This window comes from Schistocerca cancellata, chromosome 7 (assembly GCF_023864275.1).
Source record: "Schistocerca cancellata isolate TAMUIC-IGC-003103 chromosome 7, iqSchCanc2.1, whole genome shotgun sequence".
Taxonomy (NCBI): Eukaryota; Metazoa; Arthropoda; class Insecta; order Orthoptera; family Acrididae; genus Schistocerca; species Schistocerca cancellata.
The window spans coordinates 178,800,096-178,822,485 of NC_064632.1; positions in this window are offsets into that span (position 1 = coordinate 178,800,096).

A 22,390-nucleotide genomic window follows, 5' to 3' on the forward strand; every position below is an offset into this window, starting at 1 on the left:
AGCTGTTATCAAAATTACAAAGGTTCAGATTACTGTAAAATTACAAGGAGACAGGAATGCCTGGCCATCACTAGCTCTCAGGGGTTGAAATTCAAGTAGTGATGATACATGTTTATATAAGTAGAAGAAAGCTTTCCAGACTTCTAGCTTTCCTTCTTCTGGGAGAAAAGAGGGGTAGGTTATGGAAAGCTGGAAAAATGGGACAGTTCACTCAGACCCTAATTGAGAATGACCTAGCTTCTGTGAAGATGAGGGGAGACAAAGACTGATAAAAGTAGAGAGAAAAAGAAATTTCCTGAAGAAGGAAAGGTGAAGAGACGTGGACTATAACTTTAAATGTACATCTTGGAGTCACTTGTGTCTTAAGTTTCATGATTATTTACCACCACTATAAAAAATACTGCAAGTCTGCAACAAATGTAGTATTTTAAAATGTGGTAATAATCCACAAAATATATATTCCTATCTTACCTCAATATTCTCAGCAAACTGGAAATTTTTATTTGTTCTCTCCATAAAGAATGAATAATCATGCCTTCAGCCAATTATGGAAAAAAAATTCTGCTGTTTTGTCATTGTGAAATAGCAGGTCCCCCACTTCATTTTTAAGCAACCCAAGCAATAGATAGTTACATCTAGGTAATTCTGCAATGAAATGTCATTTTCCAAAGGGTTTCCCATGAATATCACCACTTGTTGTTGGGTCATTGTGGTGCTCAGTATTAACTAAAAAGAGTGGGATTGTGAGTTTCCATGTAGGAATACAGCACTTGCTCATAATGCCTAGTGGCAGGATATAGGGGTCCACAAAAATTTCCTTAAAGGGGGGGGGGGGGGGGGGAGGAGGAGGAGGAGAGGGCAAAATTCTACTGTCATTGCCATTTGCAATATAATGATTTAGTGTGTTTGAGGATGTACTGCGATTCAAGAACTATATTTGTCTGGAGATACTGCAAATCATTGAGTGTTAAACATTCAATATACTTTTGAAAGTAGACTGCTTCAGTACCTAAAAGGTGAGCACATTTTGTTAGTATATGGCATTTATATAACTATGGAAACAACTTTTCTTGGTTAATGACCTGATGCTACATCTTCAATTGATTGAATTCAGAATATCCAATGAGTTAGTAAATGAAGGTAGAATAATTCACAAAGATTATTTGTACACCAATAATGTTGAGTTGACTCAGAGAATTAAAAATCTGTAATAGCAAAAGCAGAATGACACAGAAAATCTTGTTGGGCATTAACACAAATAAAGAGCAATAAATACCGTGACTGGTACTCTTCAACTTTGATGCCATTAATAATATTGTATTTGCTTACAAAACATGTTGTTGCATGTATTGTATTATTTTCATGTTTTCCATATTTTGATATTTACTGGCGCAATTGATGTTGAACACAAGTGTTTTGAAAGCTAAAGCTATTGGCTTGTCTGTGTGAAATATAATTCTGATCAAGCATTTGACTATATCAATCTCTAATTGGTTGATAGAGCCAACTAACTGCCTAGAACTGAACCAAAATGGCCCTTGTGTCCTTAGTTTGACAGGTTATTGTGCAGCAATGTCAACTAGATAATAGAATTTGTAACTATGACTACATGATACATTGTGTTCACTGTGTGTGAAATTTGAGAAAATTCCAATCTTGAGGAAGACATTTTTTGGGCCTTGAAATTTAACACTGTTTTGTCCTCTTCTAGCACAGAAAATGACGTGTACAAATTGAAGGCTGACGACTGTTATCATCAAGGTATGCGACAGGAGGATGAGAGAATTGGGCTCAGCTGTCGACCAGGTATACACTACAGCCAAACTTAGATTGTGCCAATGACAGTACAGGAGAGAGTTTTGGGAAATGGCAATGGGCACACTGCCAGAACATTGGGCCTGACCTTTTATGCAGATCGATATGGACTTGAGGAAGTGGCAGAGATTAGAATGGGAACTTTGTTTGACCCCTTTCCTCTAAACAGTCTCATCTGTGTTGACAGAAGGATAGCACCAGAACTGCTGCTGTACCAAGGAAATGGCGCAGTTCTCTGTTGACAAACACTCAAACATCTAGAGATTACTAGAGACACAGTATTTAGTAGGTTCATGGATAATAATTTCTAGAAATGGATGAGAATTCTGTGGTGAATAAAAATTTTGTAATCCAGATTGCAGGCAGGGGCAAGTGCTCCCTCCTAATTTGTAGACCCCTATGTGCATGAATATATTTGCTTGGTAAAAAAGGTGATATTTATTTCTCATTGTTTATGTACAAAGTCAGCCAAAAATTGTAATTGTGTTACTGATCTTTTATTTTGCTCAGAATGGAAATAATTTTTCTGTTTTATGAAATATAATTTTTTTATAGTCTCACATTAACATATTTTGGCCTATGAACAATGTTGTTGCTGTTGGATGTAGATTCAATGTGTTATATTTGAGGCAGGATAATTATTTACTATTTCTTTGAATTTATGAAAAACAAGCCAGTACAGACTGACCGTGTAAGCAGAAGCAGAAAGGATACTGCCTGCAGATTTGTTGAAGGTATAAACCAAGAAGTTAATTCTGTGGAGATATATGCTTTTCATAGATTGAAGTTAATGGGCTTAAGTTATTGGGATCAATGGAAATTTATCCATTTTATCAGGAATCACATCTTAACAATCTTCTGAAAAATGCTGCATAAACACACTGGAGAAATTAAGTTGCAGGGATAATCTTTAAGAGAAAGACTATTTTTTAAAACACGGAAGAGGAAATCTGAGTATGTTGGTGGATGATCTTCAGTTTCTATTGAAAAATTATCACAATATGAGGAGTGGAAAAATTGAACAGTTCCTGCATCTATCAGAAATTTTATTTTTCTTGTGGCCATATAGCATCACACACAAAAACCCTGTGAATATTGGAATGAGTATATGTATTGATACTACATAAACATATTTTCTATTTTTCAACCCAATCACAATGCTGTTTAAGTATTTCAAGACATGTTGTCCTGGTGCTCTACAGTTTTGCATATACCTCCACTGTTTTGGAAGTGACTGTAATAGTAAAAGGTTTGCCAGGCTGTGAAATCACATTTTAATGTTAAAACATTCTAATCAGTTACACTGAAATCAAGAAATAAAGGTATGAGATACCACCCGAAATTTTCAAGGATTTTGAATATTGCACCTAACGATCAGTAGTACAACTTTAAGCTGCTAGGTGCCTCTAGTTGTGTCTTTCTATTGCCACATTGCAGCAATGTGAGTGCATCAGCTTTAAGCTGCTAGGTGCCTCTAGTTGTCTCTTTCTATTGCAGCATTGTGAGTGCATCGGTGCAAAAATTTATGCTGTATTCTACTGCATGTGCAAAATATGTAATGGCTGACTTGAAGGCACACAGGGTCTACTTTAAGTTTTGTTTTAAGCTCCACAAAACCAGCTTAAACATAGTGCATGCAAAGGGAGACTTTTAGTGAGCAAGAAGCCAGAATGTTTGTTTGGGGGAATAGACATCGGGTGTACTGACGTCATAGAGTCCAGTGGGTCCAGTATTTCAGTGATAAGACATGTTGCCATCGTTAGTTTTGCTGACGAACTGTCCTAGTGGTGGCACATGGCTGTCCTATGTCCCAGCCATCATGGGCCATTTCATATGCACACGTTTGTTGCCGAAAAGGGGATTGCTTTAGTTTCTGTGGATGGCAACACCCAGTCAGATGCCACAGCTGCAGCAGTGTGGATGTAGGGACACCATCTGCCCTGATAACTAGCTTGTGTTTCCTGAATCTTTTCTTAACTAAATCTACTGCTGGTTCCCAAGCCTTGCTGGGACTACAGCCACAGTCCCCATTTATGAGATTGTCAGTAGTGCTATTTTGGTGACCCCTCTAATGATGTTCTCCCAATATTTTGACTTTTTGCTGTAAAAACATGGTGCCTTGGTATTCCATCACAAGGGTCTCAAACAAGCAGTACTCTGTGACTGTCAACTTGGGATACTTTAGTCGAATGTGCTGTCAGTGTTCTTGGTATTGATCTTCAATAGTGCATGCAGTTTGTCCAGTATATGCAGGTTCTGTTGAAATAATTCCAGACATTTGTAATTTCATGCCAATGGTGTGTTGGAGCAAAATGTGGTTTGCATCACTCCACATGTCTCTGTTTCATGTATAACTGCCAGAAATTTCATCATTGTATGTGTGTTAGTTATTGTTCAGTGCTGAATTGAGCAAAGCATTCTGTTGCACAGTTTGTGAAATTCAAGATGGCAGAGTTGGAGGAACTTTGTGTCTTCATTAAATTTTGCATGAAACTCAAGAAAACCTTTACGGAGACACACCAAGTGATGCAGAAAGCATACGGTGATGAGTGCTTAAGCTGTACTTGGTGTTATGAATGGTTCACATGGTTTAAAAATGGCTGGACGGAAGTTAAAGATGACCCTCGTTCATGATGCCCTTCAACATCTACTGACAACACTCATGTCAGGAATGTCATTGAAATTGTGCATGACAATCGAAGACTGACTGTCCAAGAGATTGCAGAAGAATGTAACATTTCAGTTGGATCATGTCATGAAATCCTGACACAGCATCTTGGAATGCATTGTGTTTCCACAAGTTCATCCCATGGCTCATGAGTCAAGATCAGAAAGGCCTTCTCCTCGCAATCTCTGAAGAGCTTTCGGATTGCACAAATGAGAATGAGATGTTTCTTAAGAGAATCATAACTGGTGATATGTGGGTCCATGGTTATGTTGTTGAGACCGAGGATCAATCTTCACAATGAGTAGGGAAGGGTTCTCCAAGACCAAAAAAGCTCATCAGGTCAGGTCAGAGCCATAGTGACAGTTTTCTTTGACTTTGAAGGATTAGTTCATCATGAATTCTATGCTACAGGGACAAACTGTTAACCGATGGAAGAATTGGGATGTGTTGCAGCACCTGCAAGAAAATTTGAGAAGGAAACAGTTTGTAATTTGGTGAGACACTTACATGGCTCTTCTATCATGATAACACAACCACACATTCATTCCTGTTGGTGCATGACTAGTGCACAAAAAACAGTCACTGTGCTGCCTCATCCTCTCCAGAGACAGCACTTGGCGTGCTCCGTGAAGAGGCATACCAGGACTGCTTCTGGAAGTGGAAACGGCATGTGAAGTAGTGTATCAATTGTGGAGGAGGGTATTTAAAAGAGATCATGCACAGTAAGTAAAAGGTAAATGTAAAAATGTTTTTGTGAATTTTTCAAACAGACCTTGTATCTTGCCATAGTGGCATGGAACCGTAATATATCTCAGCCATCTACAAACAGCAGTCATTTTTGACACTCCTCAATAACTCCTGTGTTTTATTGGACAGACAAAAGACATTCTTACTTGTTGCTATTTCAGAATATGTCTTGATTTTTTCCAGTAGCATGCCGCTGTACAGTATAAAGGCAGTGGCAGCTTCTTCCTCCATAACCTTGTCCATTTCCGCAGGCTGTACTGTAGTTGTGGGGCACAGAGAATGTGTAATCTGCCATTCTGAGAAACCATTTTTCCAGAACCCTATTCTGAGGTGTTCCGTTGCCTAAGGGGTACACATTGTCTCTGGTGTGGTGCACGCCCTGTGTAGCATTTTGAGCACTCCATTCTTCAGCTTAGGGTGGTGACAGCTATCTGTGTGCAAGTACAGATGAATGTGTGTTTTCTTCTGATACACGCGATGACCTAGGGTGCCATTTGCTCTTTTCTTGGCCATGGCATACAGGAATGGTAGGCTTCCTTCTGGTATGGGCTCTAATGTTAGGATTAATGTTGAGGAAGTTGTGGAGTTTCTCTCTTCCATGGGGTCAGATGTGTGTTCCACATTCACTATTCACCAGGATGCATCTATGAGAGTCAGTAGTGTCCATTCATCAGAAATTTGTCTTGGAAACCACAGGCCATTTCGAACACATCCTGACATCCACTTATTTTCTATTTAATGGAGGGAGTTTGTGGGCAGCCCACTCTCTCTTCTGCTTGAGAATCTGTATTTGGAGCATTCTGAGGAAGAAGCCCTGAAGTCATCTATGTGGAAACCCAATTGCATTTTCCATTATGTGGATGGCAATTCAATGAACTGAACATTAAACTGATTACAGCAAAGTTCATTCTTCGTCTTTTGAATGCTAGCCAATAAGACCATGGGATTAAGATAAGCACGAAACTGCTGACAACTGTTTGAGAAGATCCAAGACCATAATGGCTTGTGAATCATGAGTGTGCAGTTATAGCTCTGAAATAGAACAGCAGTTTTTGCTATGTAAGATGCTACATTCTCTGCAACCCAAAAAAGCGCACCAAGTTGGCTGCAGCATCAGTTTAATGGTAATTATTTCTGTTTGACATTCATGAAATTGCCCATAAGGAGTTTCTTCCATGTAGTCAGACTGAGGGAAGTTGTTAGATGCAAGCAACCTGAGAAATTGGAGGTAAAGGAAAAAGACTGGTTGCTTCATCATGACATTGTACCTGCACACACCTCCCTCATTGTGAGGGGGGGAAAAATAGCATGACTGCTGACCCTCACCCCAACCACTTGCCTGCTCTAGCCCCTTGCGATTTCTTCCTCATGCAGGATTTTGATTCCATAGAAAAGGTTCAATTGGAATCACAACTCATTTTGAACACTGTTCAGCTGCCAGATTTCCAGCACTGCTTCCAACAATGGGAAAATCACTGGAACCATTGCAAAAAAGGGCAAGGGAACCACTTTGAAGATGATTGTGGAAATTAAGACATTAAAGGTAAGTTTCCTAATTTTTATGGGGATATTCATGGAAACTTTGGATAGCATACTGTTAACAAAATTGTAACCAGTATCTTGGCCACAAAGTTCAGAGATCTCAGAGAGGAGAAGGGTCATTTGTTCCACAATATTATCATATTGTTTTGTATTCATATGGTTTGTGTCCCATATCAGTTACAAATTATGGGACAGAATTTCTGACCAGTAGTTACCTTCAGGATGCAAAGTGTTTAGAGCTGCCAATAGACACACATAAAAGTAAAACTGATAGCAGTGGCACCATTAGTATGTTCCTCAGTGGGAAGAGAGTGATGGATTCAAGAAGGCTAAAAAGGAAGTTCAGAGCCCTCAGAACCTTAGGTGTGTGACACACACCAAAAGCTACATAGTGCTGTTACTTTTTACTTTCACATGTGTGTGTTGGCAGTACTAAACATTTTGCCTCCTGTAGATAAGTAATGGCCAGCAATTCTGCCTCATAATTTATTAGCTTCCTCAATTGAATTTTCTTTTGGTATTCTGATAAACACATTTCATCTGTTGACACTGCACTGGCTCTTTGATTATCCTGTATTGGTATTAGTAGTTTGTCCATTCACTTGTGAGAGTTTCTTACATTTTGATGAAAAATATTGAGTGGTCTGTCCTATAATGTTTTATTCAAGCTGTGGTGTCTTGTTTTGCCAATACCTGCTTCAACCATAACTGTATTTAATGTGTAGCCCTGTTTTTCGGAAAAATATGTGGTGGAAAAGCCTATTGAAAACAGCAGAATGGATGTGCCTGTCAATGAGCCATGCAATTTTCTCCTTCTTAGTAGTAGTCTTGAGGCATTCAGGTCCAGGCTATGCTGCACAATTCAACAGAGACACCAGCGATCCACAATCACAGCTGTGTGTGAATGGCCTGCTCTCATGAGTGAGTGAATCTGCAAGTTCCATATCAACACAAGCAATGTATTTAATTATTAATTATGAGGAATAGGTTGCAACATTACAGTTCTAACCAGGTAATAGGTTCCACATACCCTGAAGTATGCTGAAACCTGTGAAGCAAGAAAGCAGAATACTAAAAGTGTATGAATGCTAAGTTGGGGACTCCTTATACAAAGGAAGTGTCTGCTTGACCACAGATACAGGGGCGTCAAAAGTACTGAATGTACTGTGGCAGCACATTTCACAACAGGTAACTCACAATTATTTTTCAACATAATAGCTAACCACAATTTTGCAATGGTGCTTTTGTCTCTCACAGGAAAATAGTTACACAAGTAACTAGAGCTCTCTCTTTTATTCTTGATAGATGACCACAAGCAGCGACGCACAAACTGAAAGTGAAATTTCTGTGCTTCACTTTGCTACAACATTACATCTGCATAATACTACTGGAATTGAGAATGATCAATGCATCTGGAAGATAACAATGTTTCATAGCTTCCATTTTGAAACAGCAGCACTGCTTGTGCAGTAGAGCACCTCTATAGGAACACTGGGTGGAATGGCAAACTTCATGCAAACACCTTGGACAGCATTGTATACCTTGATAATCACAATTACAAGAGCACAAAATTAGAACATTACCAGAAAAAAACGCTAAAACCCAGAAGAACATCAAAAGTATAAAAGAGATGACACTTCCTAGTTGAAGTCATTTGTTACAATTGATAGTTCAGTCCCCCCTCTCTCCCCCCCCCCCACCCTCCCCCAGCCCCACCATCTATTTAAAACCTGGAGCACCAGCAGTGTTGGGGAAGCGGTGTTTCACCAACTCCTGTTTCACGATTTCTTGATGTTGACACTTCAATGGTTGTGGCTGGCATCCACTGTTTGGGCTGCTGTTGTCGGCAGTCGGCCGTGTGCAGATTGGTGGAAGGATCTGATTGCAATGAGGATGTTATCTGGTAGTCATATTTATCTCATCTCTTTGCGCGAGTGCTTGGTTTAAGGCCCTCCATGCAGACCACTTCCTCCTGATCACTGTGCACTGTGTTGTACATCTTGAATGTGTGAGGGGCACGTTGCACAACTGGAAATGGACCCGTATTAGATGGTGTAAGTGGAGGATATATTGAGTCATTATGAAGCCAACCATGGGAAGAATTGAATGTGGCCTTATGTATAAAAATGGACCTATTCCCGTGTAGCTTGGGTAGTGTCAGAGGGAGAAGTGCCCTAGTTTCTCATAGGGTCTTTAATCACTCCAGGCCACACCACCTGCCTCATTATCAGTCGAACTTTTGTAGTCCATATGGAAGGGGGCACGTGGGTCTGCTCCTGAAATCTGACAGAGAGGCCGAATGCAAGGAAGCGAGTAGGAGCAGGTGAGGTAAAACTTTCGGTACTGCAAGTAAAGTAAAAGTGGTTTTACTATAGTATAAACATACGCAAAGATATTACATAACTTTAGGTGATGAGCACGTAGGTGTGCAGCCAAAGTTCAGATAAGAAAGTCTCAATAACAAGCTAAGCTAAATCGATGGTTCTCGGCCGTCTGGTCTTCATGAACTGAGGCGAAAGTTGACTGTTACTCATAGAGCTGCACAGCACTGGCTAGAGGGCGCTCTCGTCGGTGAAGATCTTCCCCTCTTGTAGTGCCAACCTACGCTGTGCCATCGGAACTATCGATACCACAACCCTCCCCCCTGAAACGGTACACCGTCGTGGAATAAGGCTTCCGACAGCAGGTGGAGGGTTCAAGGGGCGGCACAACTGAGGGGGCGGACAGCAGAACTGCCGGGGCATGCGCTGCCCACCCGCATCCCCGAATTGTTTGCGAGGGGGCGAGGAAAACGCCGCGTTGAAAACCTGCCCAGGACGCACTGCCACTGGATATGCTCAGATGAGGAGGCAGAGCAACGACCTCCATGGGCAATGGTGGTGTGATGGCAGGCTCAAGGTCCATCGGTTGTGGCACCGTGGAGGAACACGGCAGTGACGGTGGCGGCCGGATGTGGGGCATGGCGGCAGTGAGAGGCGCCCGTGCAGCACAGGAAACCGGACTGGTGGCGGCAGCAGGAGCGTCCACGGCGGAGGCACCATCGGTGGAGTCGTGGGCTGAGGTGGCAGAAGCCGTGAGGCATCCAATTCTGCCGGAAAAGAACCAGCGGCAGAAAACCGAGGACCGCACAAATGGATATAGTTCCGGTGTTGCTTGACAGTGCTGGAGGGACCAGAAATTAAAAACAAGGCGCGGCCAAGCTGGCGAAGAATGTGCCCCTGCTCCCAGTGCTGCCTGCCAGAGAAAACTCGATAGAACACCAAAGTATGTGGCGCCAAGCCAGAACGAGCGTCAAAGGGTAACCGCAGCCGTGGTCTCTGAGCTGATAGTCCATGCTGCTGCAAACGTCGTCAAACTGTTCGTGCAGATGGTTGTTGTCTTGCAAACGTCCCCATCTGTTAACTCAGGGATCGACATGTGGCTGCACGATCCGTTACAGCCATGTGGGTAAGGTGCCTGTCATCTCGACTGCTAGTGCTACGAGGCCGTTGGGATCAGCGGGAGCACACAGCACACAGCGGCGAGTGCAATATCTGCAGGAGTGACTGATGGGCGCGGCCATGTAGCAATTCTTCTGGGGAACAGGTGGCGCATGGTTGGGAGCGACAGGAAGCAAGGAAAGTTCATAGCGTGCACTCACGAGAGTGTGGGGTGTACAACTTCTTCATCTGCGACTTAAACGTACGCACAAAGTGTTCAGCCTCGCCGTTCGACTGAGACTGGAATGGGGCTGAGGTCAGATGGCGAATGCCTTTAGTAGCACAGAATGCTTCAAACTCGGAAGACCCAAATTGGGGGCCATTGTCGGAGACAATAACTTCATGAACCCTCAATGCAAAAACTAGACGTCGAAGTCCTAATAGTACTGGCAGATGTAGTAGAAGACATAGGGACAACAAAAGGAACCGTCGATCAATGGAAACGTGTCGGTTTTTCGGGTAATCACGTCTTTGCTACACTAGGTCGATTGTCGTCTCCACAAACGCCGTCATCGAGGTGGATAGCGGCTCGAAACGTGCAGTGCGCCCCGGATGCAGCCTGGTGGGAGCAGTATTATGCTATGGAAGGCATTCTCCTGCACTTGCATGGGGCCTGTGATAGTAATCGAAGACACGTTGCGAGCAGTTAACCACCTGTATCCCTTCATGCTTGATGTCTTCCCCGACGGCTATGTCATCTTTCAGCAGTATAGCTGTCCGATCTCCGAGCCAGAACCGTGCTACAGTGGTTTGAGTAGCATTATAGTAAACTCACATTGATCCCTCGGCTTCCAAATTCGCCTGAAGTAAATCCTGTGGAACCCATCTGGCTCGCTATCGGGCGCCGTCACCGCAAGTCAGCGGCCCTTTATTACCGGAAATTACATGACCTGTGCGTAGGCATCTAATGCCGCATACCTGCACAAACCTATCAACAAACTGTAGGATTCCTGATACGCAGAATCAGTGGTTTATTTCGTTACAAAGACGGACAAAGAAGCTATTACAATGTTTTGGGTCATAAGTGTAAGTCTTTGCGTTCTATGGCGTCACAACATCGACACGAAAGGATCGATTTCAATGCCTATTTCTTATTTATTTGCTAACTTAATCAGAATTGTCGTGACATATGTTGAATGAAAGTTTGTTCAATAGCGTAAAGGTAATCTGCTAAACAGCGTGTAACAAAAATGTACGCCACAAATTGCAGGACACATTCCTCATACATAGACGAAGAAATTATGCTATAGAACCATGGGTAGGGAAACGCTTCGTTTCCATTTTACATCTCATTTTCTCGAACATATTAATCATGGGAAACACATAAGAAAAAGGCTCCAGGATACCACATGCAAATCCTTCACACAGGAAATGTTCAGTATGTCTTCCGTGAGCAATGATACATGCATCAACCCGCCATTGTAGTGAATCTCGTATGCGCTGATGTATCCCTGGAATATTTCGTATGGTTTCGCTGTCTTCCATAATACAGACACGGGGCTCTGAACATCTTATACTGGGGTTACATACACAAGAGCTTACAAGTATCAGGCTTAAGCACCCCCTGTCCCCTAGTCGACGATCGATGGCTTCAGATGTTTTCCTGTCGGGGCACCTTCATCCTAAAAACCTCCGCTGGTACAAATGTTGAGCGTGAGCGCCTTTCCGTCAGTAATCCGTACATCAAATGGGCGTCTACCATCTTTGTATTTGTGTACACTACCATTGTACGAGCCAAGTCTGTCATTAACTCCACGTTATAACCAGTGTGCTTGCAACGATCGTACTGATCGCCGGACAGTTGATATTACATGTAAACAAGCAATAACGAACGCCGCATGGCAACAGGGCCATGTAAAACAAAACACTTGCAGTGTAAGAGCGTATGTTCCCCACGTTTCAACGTTCTGTTCTTGCGTATTTCTCATGAGAGATGAGTGGGGGAAAATAAGATGTTCAAAAATGGTTCAAATGGCTCTGATCACTATGGGACTTAACTTCTGAGGTCATCAGTCCCCTAGAACTTAGAACCACTTAAACCTAACTAACCTAAGGACATCACACACATCCATGCCCGAGGCAGGATTCGAACCTGCGACCGTAGCGGTCGCGCGGTTCCAGACTGTAGAGCCTAGAACCGCTCGGCCATACCGGCCGGCAAAATGAGTTGTGACATGGAAACAAAGCGTTTTCATATCCATGTTCCTATAACATAATTTCTTTGTCTATGTGTGAGGAATGCGTCCTGCAATTTGTGTCGTGAATTTTTGTTACACCCTATGTAAAGTAAACAGTTTCCCGGCACCAAAACGCTGCCTAATCAATAAGTGGCACATAATCTGATGTCATACTACAATACAGATCTCAAAAATCTTTACAACAAATTCCGCGAGGACATATGTTTTATCTCTTATGGTTCATTCACAATCACAATTTTTGTGATGTCTTTCAGATTAGCTGCGCCAGTTGGAATCAAATCACAATAATTATTGTGGGTGAACCGTAAAAGCTAAGCATATGCTCTCGTGGACTTTTGTGTAAATCTTTCTGAGATTTACATTTCCTACTTTCCAATTTGACGTAGCTCTTATCGCCTGCGCAAAGTATTGTAAAGGAGTGCATTGCCAACAAAGATTTTGCTGCCTAGATTCACCATTGTCGACTATTATCACTGCTTCGTACTGATTTAATTGTTTTAAGTAGCCTGTATTCTTTCTCAGGGGTGAAGCTATCTGCTTACCAGACTTTATCAAATTCGATTCAGTAATTCTGCCGTGAAAAGGTAACAGGCAGACATGTGGTGAAAATGTGATAGAGACAGAGTTAGTTTCACATTTTTAACATTGGTAACTTATGGGTTAGTCACTGTGCCTTTCATCAGGAAGTGAAGTGCTATACTTACTATGACTGAAATACGCTTGCTCCTGATAAAAACAGCAAACAGAGCACAAGCTACCATTTGGCAACAAGAGGAACGTCAAGGCGCATAGAGCACAAATATACTGACTGTAAGTAGCCTGACGATGATGGAAGCTTCAAATAAAACAGTAGCTTCAAATGAAGCTGCTTATAGCAGCAACTCGTGGCAGTACTACACTGAAGCTCCAAAGAAGCTGGTATAAGCATGCGTATTCAAATATAGAGATGCCTCTATAAGACAACAAATGTCTAGCGCAGTTGTTAGATCGGTTACTGCTGCTGCAATGGCATGTTATCAAGAGTTAACATGAGTTTGAATGTGATGATACAGTCGGCGCGGGGGCACAGCATCTCCGAGGTAGAGATGAAGTGGGGATTTTCCCGTACGACCCTTTCACGAGTGTAGCGTGAATATCTGGAATCCGGTAAAACATCAAATCTCCGACATCGCTCCAGCCGGAAAAATATCCTGCAAGAACGTAACCAACGACGACTGAAGAGAATCGTTCAACGTAGCAGAAGCTGTGTGTGTGTGTGTGTGTTGGGGTTTATGGGCGCTCAACATCGAGGTCATCAGCACCCCGTAGCAGAAGCTCGACCCTTCCTCAAATTGCTGCAGATTTCAAGGCTGGGCCATCAAAAAGAGTCAGCGTGCGAACCATTCAACGAAACATCATCGATTTGGGTTTTCGGAACCGAAGGCCAATTCGTCTATCCTTGATGACCGCACGACTCAAAGCTTTACGCCTCTTCTGGGCCCGTCAACACCATCATTGGACTGTTGATGACTGGAAACATGTCGTCTGGTCGGACGAGTCTCGTTTCAAATTGTATCGAGCAGATGGAAGGGTACGGCTATGGAGACAACCTCATGAATCCAGGGTCCCTGCATGTCAGCAAGGGACTGTTCAAGCTGGTGGAGGCTCTGTAATGATGTGGGGCGTGTGCAGTTGGAGTGATATGGGACCCCTGATGAGTCTAGTTACAACTCTGTCGGGTGACACGTATGGAAGCATCCCATCTGATGACCTGCATCCATTTACGTTCATTGTACATTCCGACGGACTTGAGTAATTCCAGAAGGACAATGCGACATCTTACACGTCCAGAATTGCTACAGCGTGGCTCTAGGAACACTCTTCTGAGTCTAAACACTTCCGCTGGCCAACAAACTCCCAGACACGAACGTTATTGAGGATATCTGGAATGCCTTGCAACGTGCTGTTAAGAAGAGATCTTCATCCTCTCGTACTCTTACGGATTTACGAACAGCCCTGCTGGATTGATGAAGTCAATTCCCTCCAGCATTACTTCAGACATCAGTCGAGTCCATGCCACTTTGTGTTGCGGCACTTGTGCGTGCTCGCGGGGACCCTACACGAGACTCGGCAGGTGTACCAGTTTCTTTGGCTCTTCCATGTATTTCTTACTAACTGAGAAAAAGAGTCCAGAGAGACCAAATATTTATCGAAAATATCTGAATATGTGAGCCTGAACACAGCCCTACAAATTTTTCACGAAGTAAAAGATTTAACTTTACTTGTGTATCGAGTAAAACCTACACAGTAGCTCATCTATCTGCTACGCAATCATGAAACGATGAACGACGTCGTGTTTTTATCGCAAATTCTGACGATAGAAGAAACAAGAATGCATAACGCAACAAATCACACTTAGGTTCCGTTAGTTCCAGACTTTCTGCATTTTTTAAACTCACAATTACATGTTGCCCGTAAGTAAAAATTGTGACCATGCCGAGATTCACGGTCTCTCTTCCCTCCCCCCCTCTCCCTCTTTTCTCCCTTTCTCTCTCGGATTGTCTGGGGGGGGGGGGGGGGGGGGGCGCGATCTACCCGCGTGCAGCCCCCTCCCTCCCTCCTGAATGCCCCTGCCAGTCTCTTGTCTCTTCCAAAGTATATCGTTTCTAACAGCTGCATTGCTTAGCCTGCCATCGCATTTTTATCTGTGTAGACTTTTTGTGGTATGCGTCGTGGTGCTCAAGGACTTTGACTTGCGAGAGCCAATCGGAGGTTTAACGCGAATTTCAGTTCGCGAGAGCATGATCTATTGGAAGTGGAAGAGACACCGCTATGGGCTACGTTTTGATATTGTACGGACACTGAACTGCTGTTTCATCACGGTGCAGCGCTTACTTGGGTGAGAGTGATATTTATTCATGGTTTAAACCGCTTTTGCACTCGTGCTCCACTTACGTTTCTTGTATGATGTATTAAATTTTGATAGCTGTTTCTCGAGTCACGTGCTTGCTTAAATTCCAATGGAACCCAGCATTCCTTTGTATTATGTACGGGAGCTTTGGCCCAGTAAGCAGGTTATGTTATTTAGTCAGATGTGTAGTAAAATTTGACATTTGACATTTGAGACGATTTGCAGTCATTCATGTAGGCTGCCTACCATGTAAACAAATGATTTGAATATTAAATCGTCTTTCCAACATGCATCGGCGTTTGCCTGTTCACTAGACTATATTAAATTGTCCTTTGTATGAGCATGAAACTACGTAGCTCCGCTTATTCACGACCAGAAATGGCTTTTACCTGACTCACTGTCCCATTCAACGGCATTTTTGCTACACGTTTTGTATCGCTAACACTGTGATTTATTTTACGTAATATTTTCAGCTCTGTGATAAATATTGCTATTGCAGCTTGTCGCTGAATTCAGTTCTACTTACAGCCAGAAGTAAGGTCAGCCTTCTACATCGATAATTGTTAGCGTTTAAAATTTCATTTTCTTGTGTACTTAGATTCAGAGACAACGAGACATCGTCTATATGATGGAACTTATTACCTGAAGCATTCAGAATAACATGAAAAGAATAATCAATCGCTTTCCATCACAAACATTATCATTGAAACCTACATTCAGGCTGCGGAAGTTTAACGGTTTGTCGTTAAATCCTTTCAAGTCAGATACCGTCATCTCAGGATTCTGCCTGTAACATGGCCATAAATCTGTATAAAGCATTATTGGGATGTTTAAGAAAGCTTACAAGAGAACAGTTAGCTTCCAAGGTACTTCAGGAAACATACGAGGAATTATCTAAAAATCATAATGCATGATAGCATCTCGAAACATGAACATCAAGAAATCAAGAGAAGTGTACTAACGAATATGAGCTGTTTATGATAGAAGGAATAACTCTGTGGGATAATTAATATTTATGGTAATTGGGGGAAACTTAAGGTTCATAAGGTGATCGACGAAGTGCAAAACCACCAAAGGCCGTGGTTTCGCATTCACAACAGATGACCCAAGACGAGCTACGGCACGGCGAAACATCGGCCGGAAGCAAACAGGATGGGGTCAGTAATTCCTTTAGTTTCGGAAGAGATTTTCGTCAGTCTCGTTTGGAAGAAGAAGAAGAAGAAGAAGAGGAAGAAAAAAGACTTAGATTTCTCTCACTCCGTAACTTATGCGTATTTTATGATGTACTAGCGGAGTACCTGGTGTTTCCTGCATATGCATTTATTCCAATTCTGCTATTCCACCCCTCCTTCCCTCTCTCTCAGTCCACCCCCTCCGTCCTCCTCTCTGGCTGTCTCCTTCTCCCTCTTCTCTCTGTCTACTTCCTCCACCCCCACTGTCTGTCCATCTCTGTCTTCCTCTCTCTCCCTCCATCTGCTACTACCCCATCTTTCTTTGTATCTGCTCCTTCCCCCTTTGTCCTTCTCCTCCTCCCCCTCTGAGTCCACCCCCTCCTGCTGCCTCTATCCCTCCTCACTCCCTTTATCTCCTCCTCCCATCTCACTCTGTTCATCTCCTCTTTCTTTCCTCTGTCAATTTCCTCCTCCTCATTTCTCTGTCCATCTCTTCCTCTTTCCGTTTCTGTCCATCTCCTCTTCCCACATATCTGTGTTCATGTCCTCCTGCCTCTATCCATCCGTCCATCTCTTCCTTCCCGTTCTCTCTCCACATTATCGTCCCATACACCAATATGAGCTTGCTGATTCTTGCCCTGCAGTATTTCTTTCCAGGCAGAAAGTAATATGTATACCTACTTCAGTTGAAATCGAGCTAGAAGTTTAGGGGGAGCTTATTATCCGTGGCTTTGCACGCATATTTAACATGTTTCACACATATTTGCATACATATTTCGTCTATATTTTGTAAGATGCCTTATAAATTATTATTATTTTGTGTAAAATTTTGTGTATGCTTGTGCAAAGGAAGATATAATTGATATATCGATAGATAAGCAAAGATTTCATGTGGCAATAACTATGCTGTCTCTACAGATAAACGAGGGTTCGCCTTTGAAGTGTCTTCGAGGGTAACTAGGAGATGTCTGGCTGTTCGCTTTTGTCTTTTACAATCCTGCCGCCCGCATCTCGTGGTCGTGCGGTAGCGTTCTCGCTTCCCACGCCCGGGTTCCCGGGTTCGATTCCCGGCGGGGTCAGGGATTTTCTCTGCCTCGTGATGGCTGGGTGTTGTGTGCTGTCCTTAGGTTAGTTAGGTTTAAGTCATTCTAAGTTCTAGGGGACTGATGACCATAGATGTTAAGTCCCATAGTGCTCAGAGCCACAATCCTGCCCTGGTCATGTAAGCATTGTTCTCTGTAGCTCTCTATAATTTCTAATATAGTGAACTAAATTTCATTGAAAATGTGTTCGAAAACTTTATTATATTCCTTGTCCACATATTTATGTTAATGATCATTGTGGTGCTAATTCCATTTTTCAGTTTTTTTGGGGAGAGACGCATCACATCGACGGGATTTTGTTACTAATTTTCAATATCTTTTTCTCTTATCGTACAACCTGAATATGCAGTCATTCCAAGACGTCCGAGAATTTTAATTAATCATACAGCGTAGTGCGGTTATCAGATCGCGATATGCAGTTAGTGTTTCCCAAAATTCCGTCGGTCTACATCTTTAGTTGCGCTGCTCCTAACACCAACTTGGGATAATTACCAAGTGTATTCTTAAACTGTTTCGGAATTCTTTTAGTGAGAGGAGGTGGAAGCCAACCCACAATCTTTGGCGAATTTCACCCTGCAGTTTCGTTTTCACACAGCTCAGTGTTTATTATGTGATACCTCCCGAACTATGAGTCTTACAATGATATAATTTTATAGGTACAATCAGCGGCACATGCGGATACTGTCTACGAACTGTGTTGCGAATTGAGGAAGTAACAAAGGAGTAAAAGAATTAAGCATCATGCAAGATTCGGCAATTTTACTGCGTGAAGAGCGAAAATGTAGTAAGCGATAAATCTTTTCATTTTCATCATTATGAGGCGGTTTTTAGCCAGAAAAAGTAGCGCAAAAATTTGAAACTATGTGCAGACTTTGCTCCAAGTCACCAAATGCTCTCATTCTCAAATACTGGGTGAATAAAATATGGATATTTTTCACCTCCAGCCCCACCCCTTTGATATGTCGGTAGTTGTTAATCTCACAGCGACTCTTTCCACATAGTAACTAATACGTGTACCATGTTTGGTTGAAATCGATCCAGTCATTTAGGAAGGGATGTGTAACATAAATACCGGCTGATCAAAAAGTCAGTATAAATTTGAAAACTGAATAAATCACGGAAAAATGTAGATAGAGAGGTAAAAATTGACACACATGCTTGGAATTACATGGGGTTTTATTAGAACCAAAAAAGTACAAAAGTTCAAAAAATGTCCGACAGGTGGCGCTTTTTCTGATCAGAATAGCAATAATTAGCATAACAAAGTAAGACAAAGCAAAGATAATGTCATTCCAAGCATGTGTGTCAATTTTTACCTCTCTATCTACATTATTCTGCGGTTTATTAAGTTTCCATATTTATACTGGCTTTTTGGTAGTTTCCAAGAATGATTGCCTCTCTAAGTTGCGGGGTCCGAACGATACATATCGAACGTGCGATCGAATTCGATCATGCGACCCCGGTGGCGGACGTTGTGATCGTCATTTTTATCTGTTTTACGTCGTTCCCTTACTTGCTCTAAATTACATACATCCGCGAATTATTTGTGAGTTGCTAGGGAAACCCAGACGATTTATGTCGTCAGTGAGTGGGATGTCTGATGTTCTTGACGTTTCTTCGGCGGATTCTCTCACATGGAAGAATCTAATTTCATGTTTAATTCCATGTTTATGCAGCGTAGAGAATTGTTCGACTTTTTGTATCAAATATGGAGTACTATCGGATGAGGAAAGCAGGAACTGTGTAGACTGTGGTGATGCGAAATACGTAAAACTTCGTAAGAACAGTTTCGACGCTGAAATACCGTTACAATTTCATTGCGGACAGTGAGAAAAACGAACGAGTATTAGGAAGAATACATGGTTTGTCTCTTCCAAATTATCCATCCACACCACCGTAATGGACTTTCACATGACGACAACACCGACGACGAGTAGCGCAAGCCGTCTCCTTTGCAATTACAAGTATTTTTGTAACGCTCTTCTTTTGTCGTTGCTGTAGTGACCAACGTAAACATACTCATAACACCCGCCAGAGTCGCATGATCTATTTACGATCTCACGTTCGATGTGTATCGTTTGGACCCCGCGACTTCGATAGGCAATCATTCTTGTGAATTACCAACTTTTCGATCATCCGGTACATACATTTTTATAATATGTACGGATGCTATGACGTGTTACTGGTACGAGTTCAGTTTTTATAAAAATTTAAATAAATAATTTATCTACTTCTTCTATAAGGACTAAACATGACTAAACATTTACTCTCTTCAGTTTTAATGAGACGAAAAACGTACCCAACGTCGTAAAATGCTGCACTGCTCTATAACTGTAGGAAGGCCGATAAACATCGCGTGGGAGATATGAAAAACGATTCACTGTTGTGATTTCACGGTTTATTGTGCAGCTAGCTAAAGATTTAGTGCTTGCCACCGAATGAGATATTTATTGCGCTCGTGGAGACAGACGTGTAAGGTAACCACAGTGAGGACACTGCATTACATCTCGCCGATACCCCGTTTTCCAGGCGTTGTACATATCGCAGATGACGTCCCACTGGTATCTCTTCCTCAGGTGCAGCATAACCAGGTAGCCGAGAAAGGCAGCAGCGATGACGTTGGTCCACTTCAGCAGCATATAGGCGATCGCTTCCTCGGCGTCGATCGGTTCGCCGACGTCGAAGAGGAACTGAAGAAACAACTTGCTGACCCACAAGACACTGAGAAGCAGGTGCACGACGAGGGCCGCACAGGTGTAGACGAGCCACGAACCGAGGGCCACCAGGTCGACGTACAGCAGCGCCGCCAGTGTCACAAGCACTGCTATGGGCAGCGCCGTGCGGTACTTGGGCTGCGACATTGCCGCGGTGTCGATGTCAGCGTCGACGGCACCGCGAAACTCTCGTTACTACGGCAACGACCTGGCTCCTCCATAATGTCACAAGCCTTAAAACGTATTATGCAGGGTGAGTCATGCAAAACCCCCTACGCACGCACTGACCGACCGACAAATAGGACGTGTGTAAGCGCATTGGCCAACCGACCGATCAACTTTTTTTGTCGGAAGATCGATTAGGCCGGTATTACACTATCATATTTCTTTCTCAAAGTTGATACATCAAATGTTTATCTCAAAGAAATTTGATGGTGTAATACAGAACTTTGTCAAATCTCGCGTGTCGTCAAATAAATATGATCAAATCTAGGGCCTCACTGTAGATTTGATCTTAAAAGTCGCTTGTCTTCTGATCACTGCAATGTGGTCCGCCCCCCTGTACCTGAGTGGTCAGCGCGACAGAATGTCAATCTTAGGGCCCGGGTTCGATTCCTGGCTGGGTCGGAGATTTTCTCCGCTCAGGGCGTGGGTGTTGTGTTGTCCTAATCATAATCATTTAATCCCCATCGACGCGCACATCGCCGAAGTGGCGTCAAATCGAAAAACTCGCACCCTAGCTGGCCGCTGTGACAGAGCGATTCTAGGCGCTTCTGTCCGGACCGCGCTGCTGCTACGGTCGCAGGTTCGAATCCTGCCTCGGCCATGGATGTGTGTGATGTCCTTAGGTTAGTTAGAATTATATTAATACCTTCAGCTGATAACGAGCGTTTATATATATCAACGGGGACAGATGTAAATGTGTGCCCCGACCGGGAGGCGTGCGCGAGATAGTCCCTGCAGTCGCGCTGTCCTCTGTGCCCTCGGTGGCTCAGAGGGATAGCCGGCACGGCAACCCAGCGTGTTCGATCAGAGGGTTAGCTGCCCTCTGTAATAATTAAAAAAAAAACTGTGTTAATGGATCCACGACGAACTGAAACGGGTGTCTTGCGACGTCCGCCCCGAGCAGATACAACGAACAAAGTGATATTAAAAAAAAAAAAAGATGGATAGAGCGTCTGTCATGTAAGCAGGAGATCCCGGGTTCGAGTCCCGGTCGGGGCACACATTTTCACCTGTCTCCGTTGATATATTTCGTTCTAGACGGCTGTTCTTTCGGACATGTCCGAAAGAACAGACACCATATCCATATAAATATTAGGTTAGTTAGGTCTAAGTAGTTCTAAGTCTAGGGGACTGATGACCTCAGGTGTTAAGTCTCATAGTGCTCAGAACCATTTGAACTTGCATCCCGCTAACGGTCTACCCGACGGGAGGCCCTAGTCACGCGACATTTACATTTTTACTGCAATGTGAAATGTAACCGCTTGGAGTGCTGGCGTCGCTACAGCTATTTGACGTCTCCGTAGTGTATTAGTAAAGTGGCTTCAGAGTTGGTGTGTTCCTTCGAGTCTCTCTCTCTCTCTCTCTCTCTCTCTCTCTCTCTCTCTCTCTCTCTTTTTAATAAACTTGTTTCGACTAGAGTGGGGAGGTGAGCAAGAGGCACAGTGCAAGCTATTAATTGTTAGTTGACAGGAGGTGGAATATGCTGCAGGCGACCACAATCGCAGCTATAGCCATCCACCTCTACATCTGGAAACGTCCAGCAGCTTTTCAGCAAGCCGAAATAGAGGACGTGGTCACACTCTAAAATAAAAAAAATTCTTTCTTAGCTTTGCATTGTACTCTGTCTATTTGTGAACTCTGGATGCCACAAGCGCGTCATCTGTTTCGTACTTTTTATTAATTGTGTAGTTGTTGGAACACTAAGTCCATTAATGAAAATATTCAAAAATAAAAATTGTTCTTATTGCCCATATAGTGTACGAAATATTTATTTACCTTCACATATTCCCTCTTCAGTACTTTAAAGTCACTTCGAACGTTTCTGGAATTATTTTGA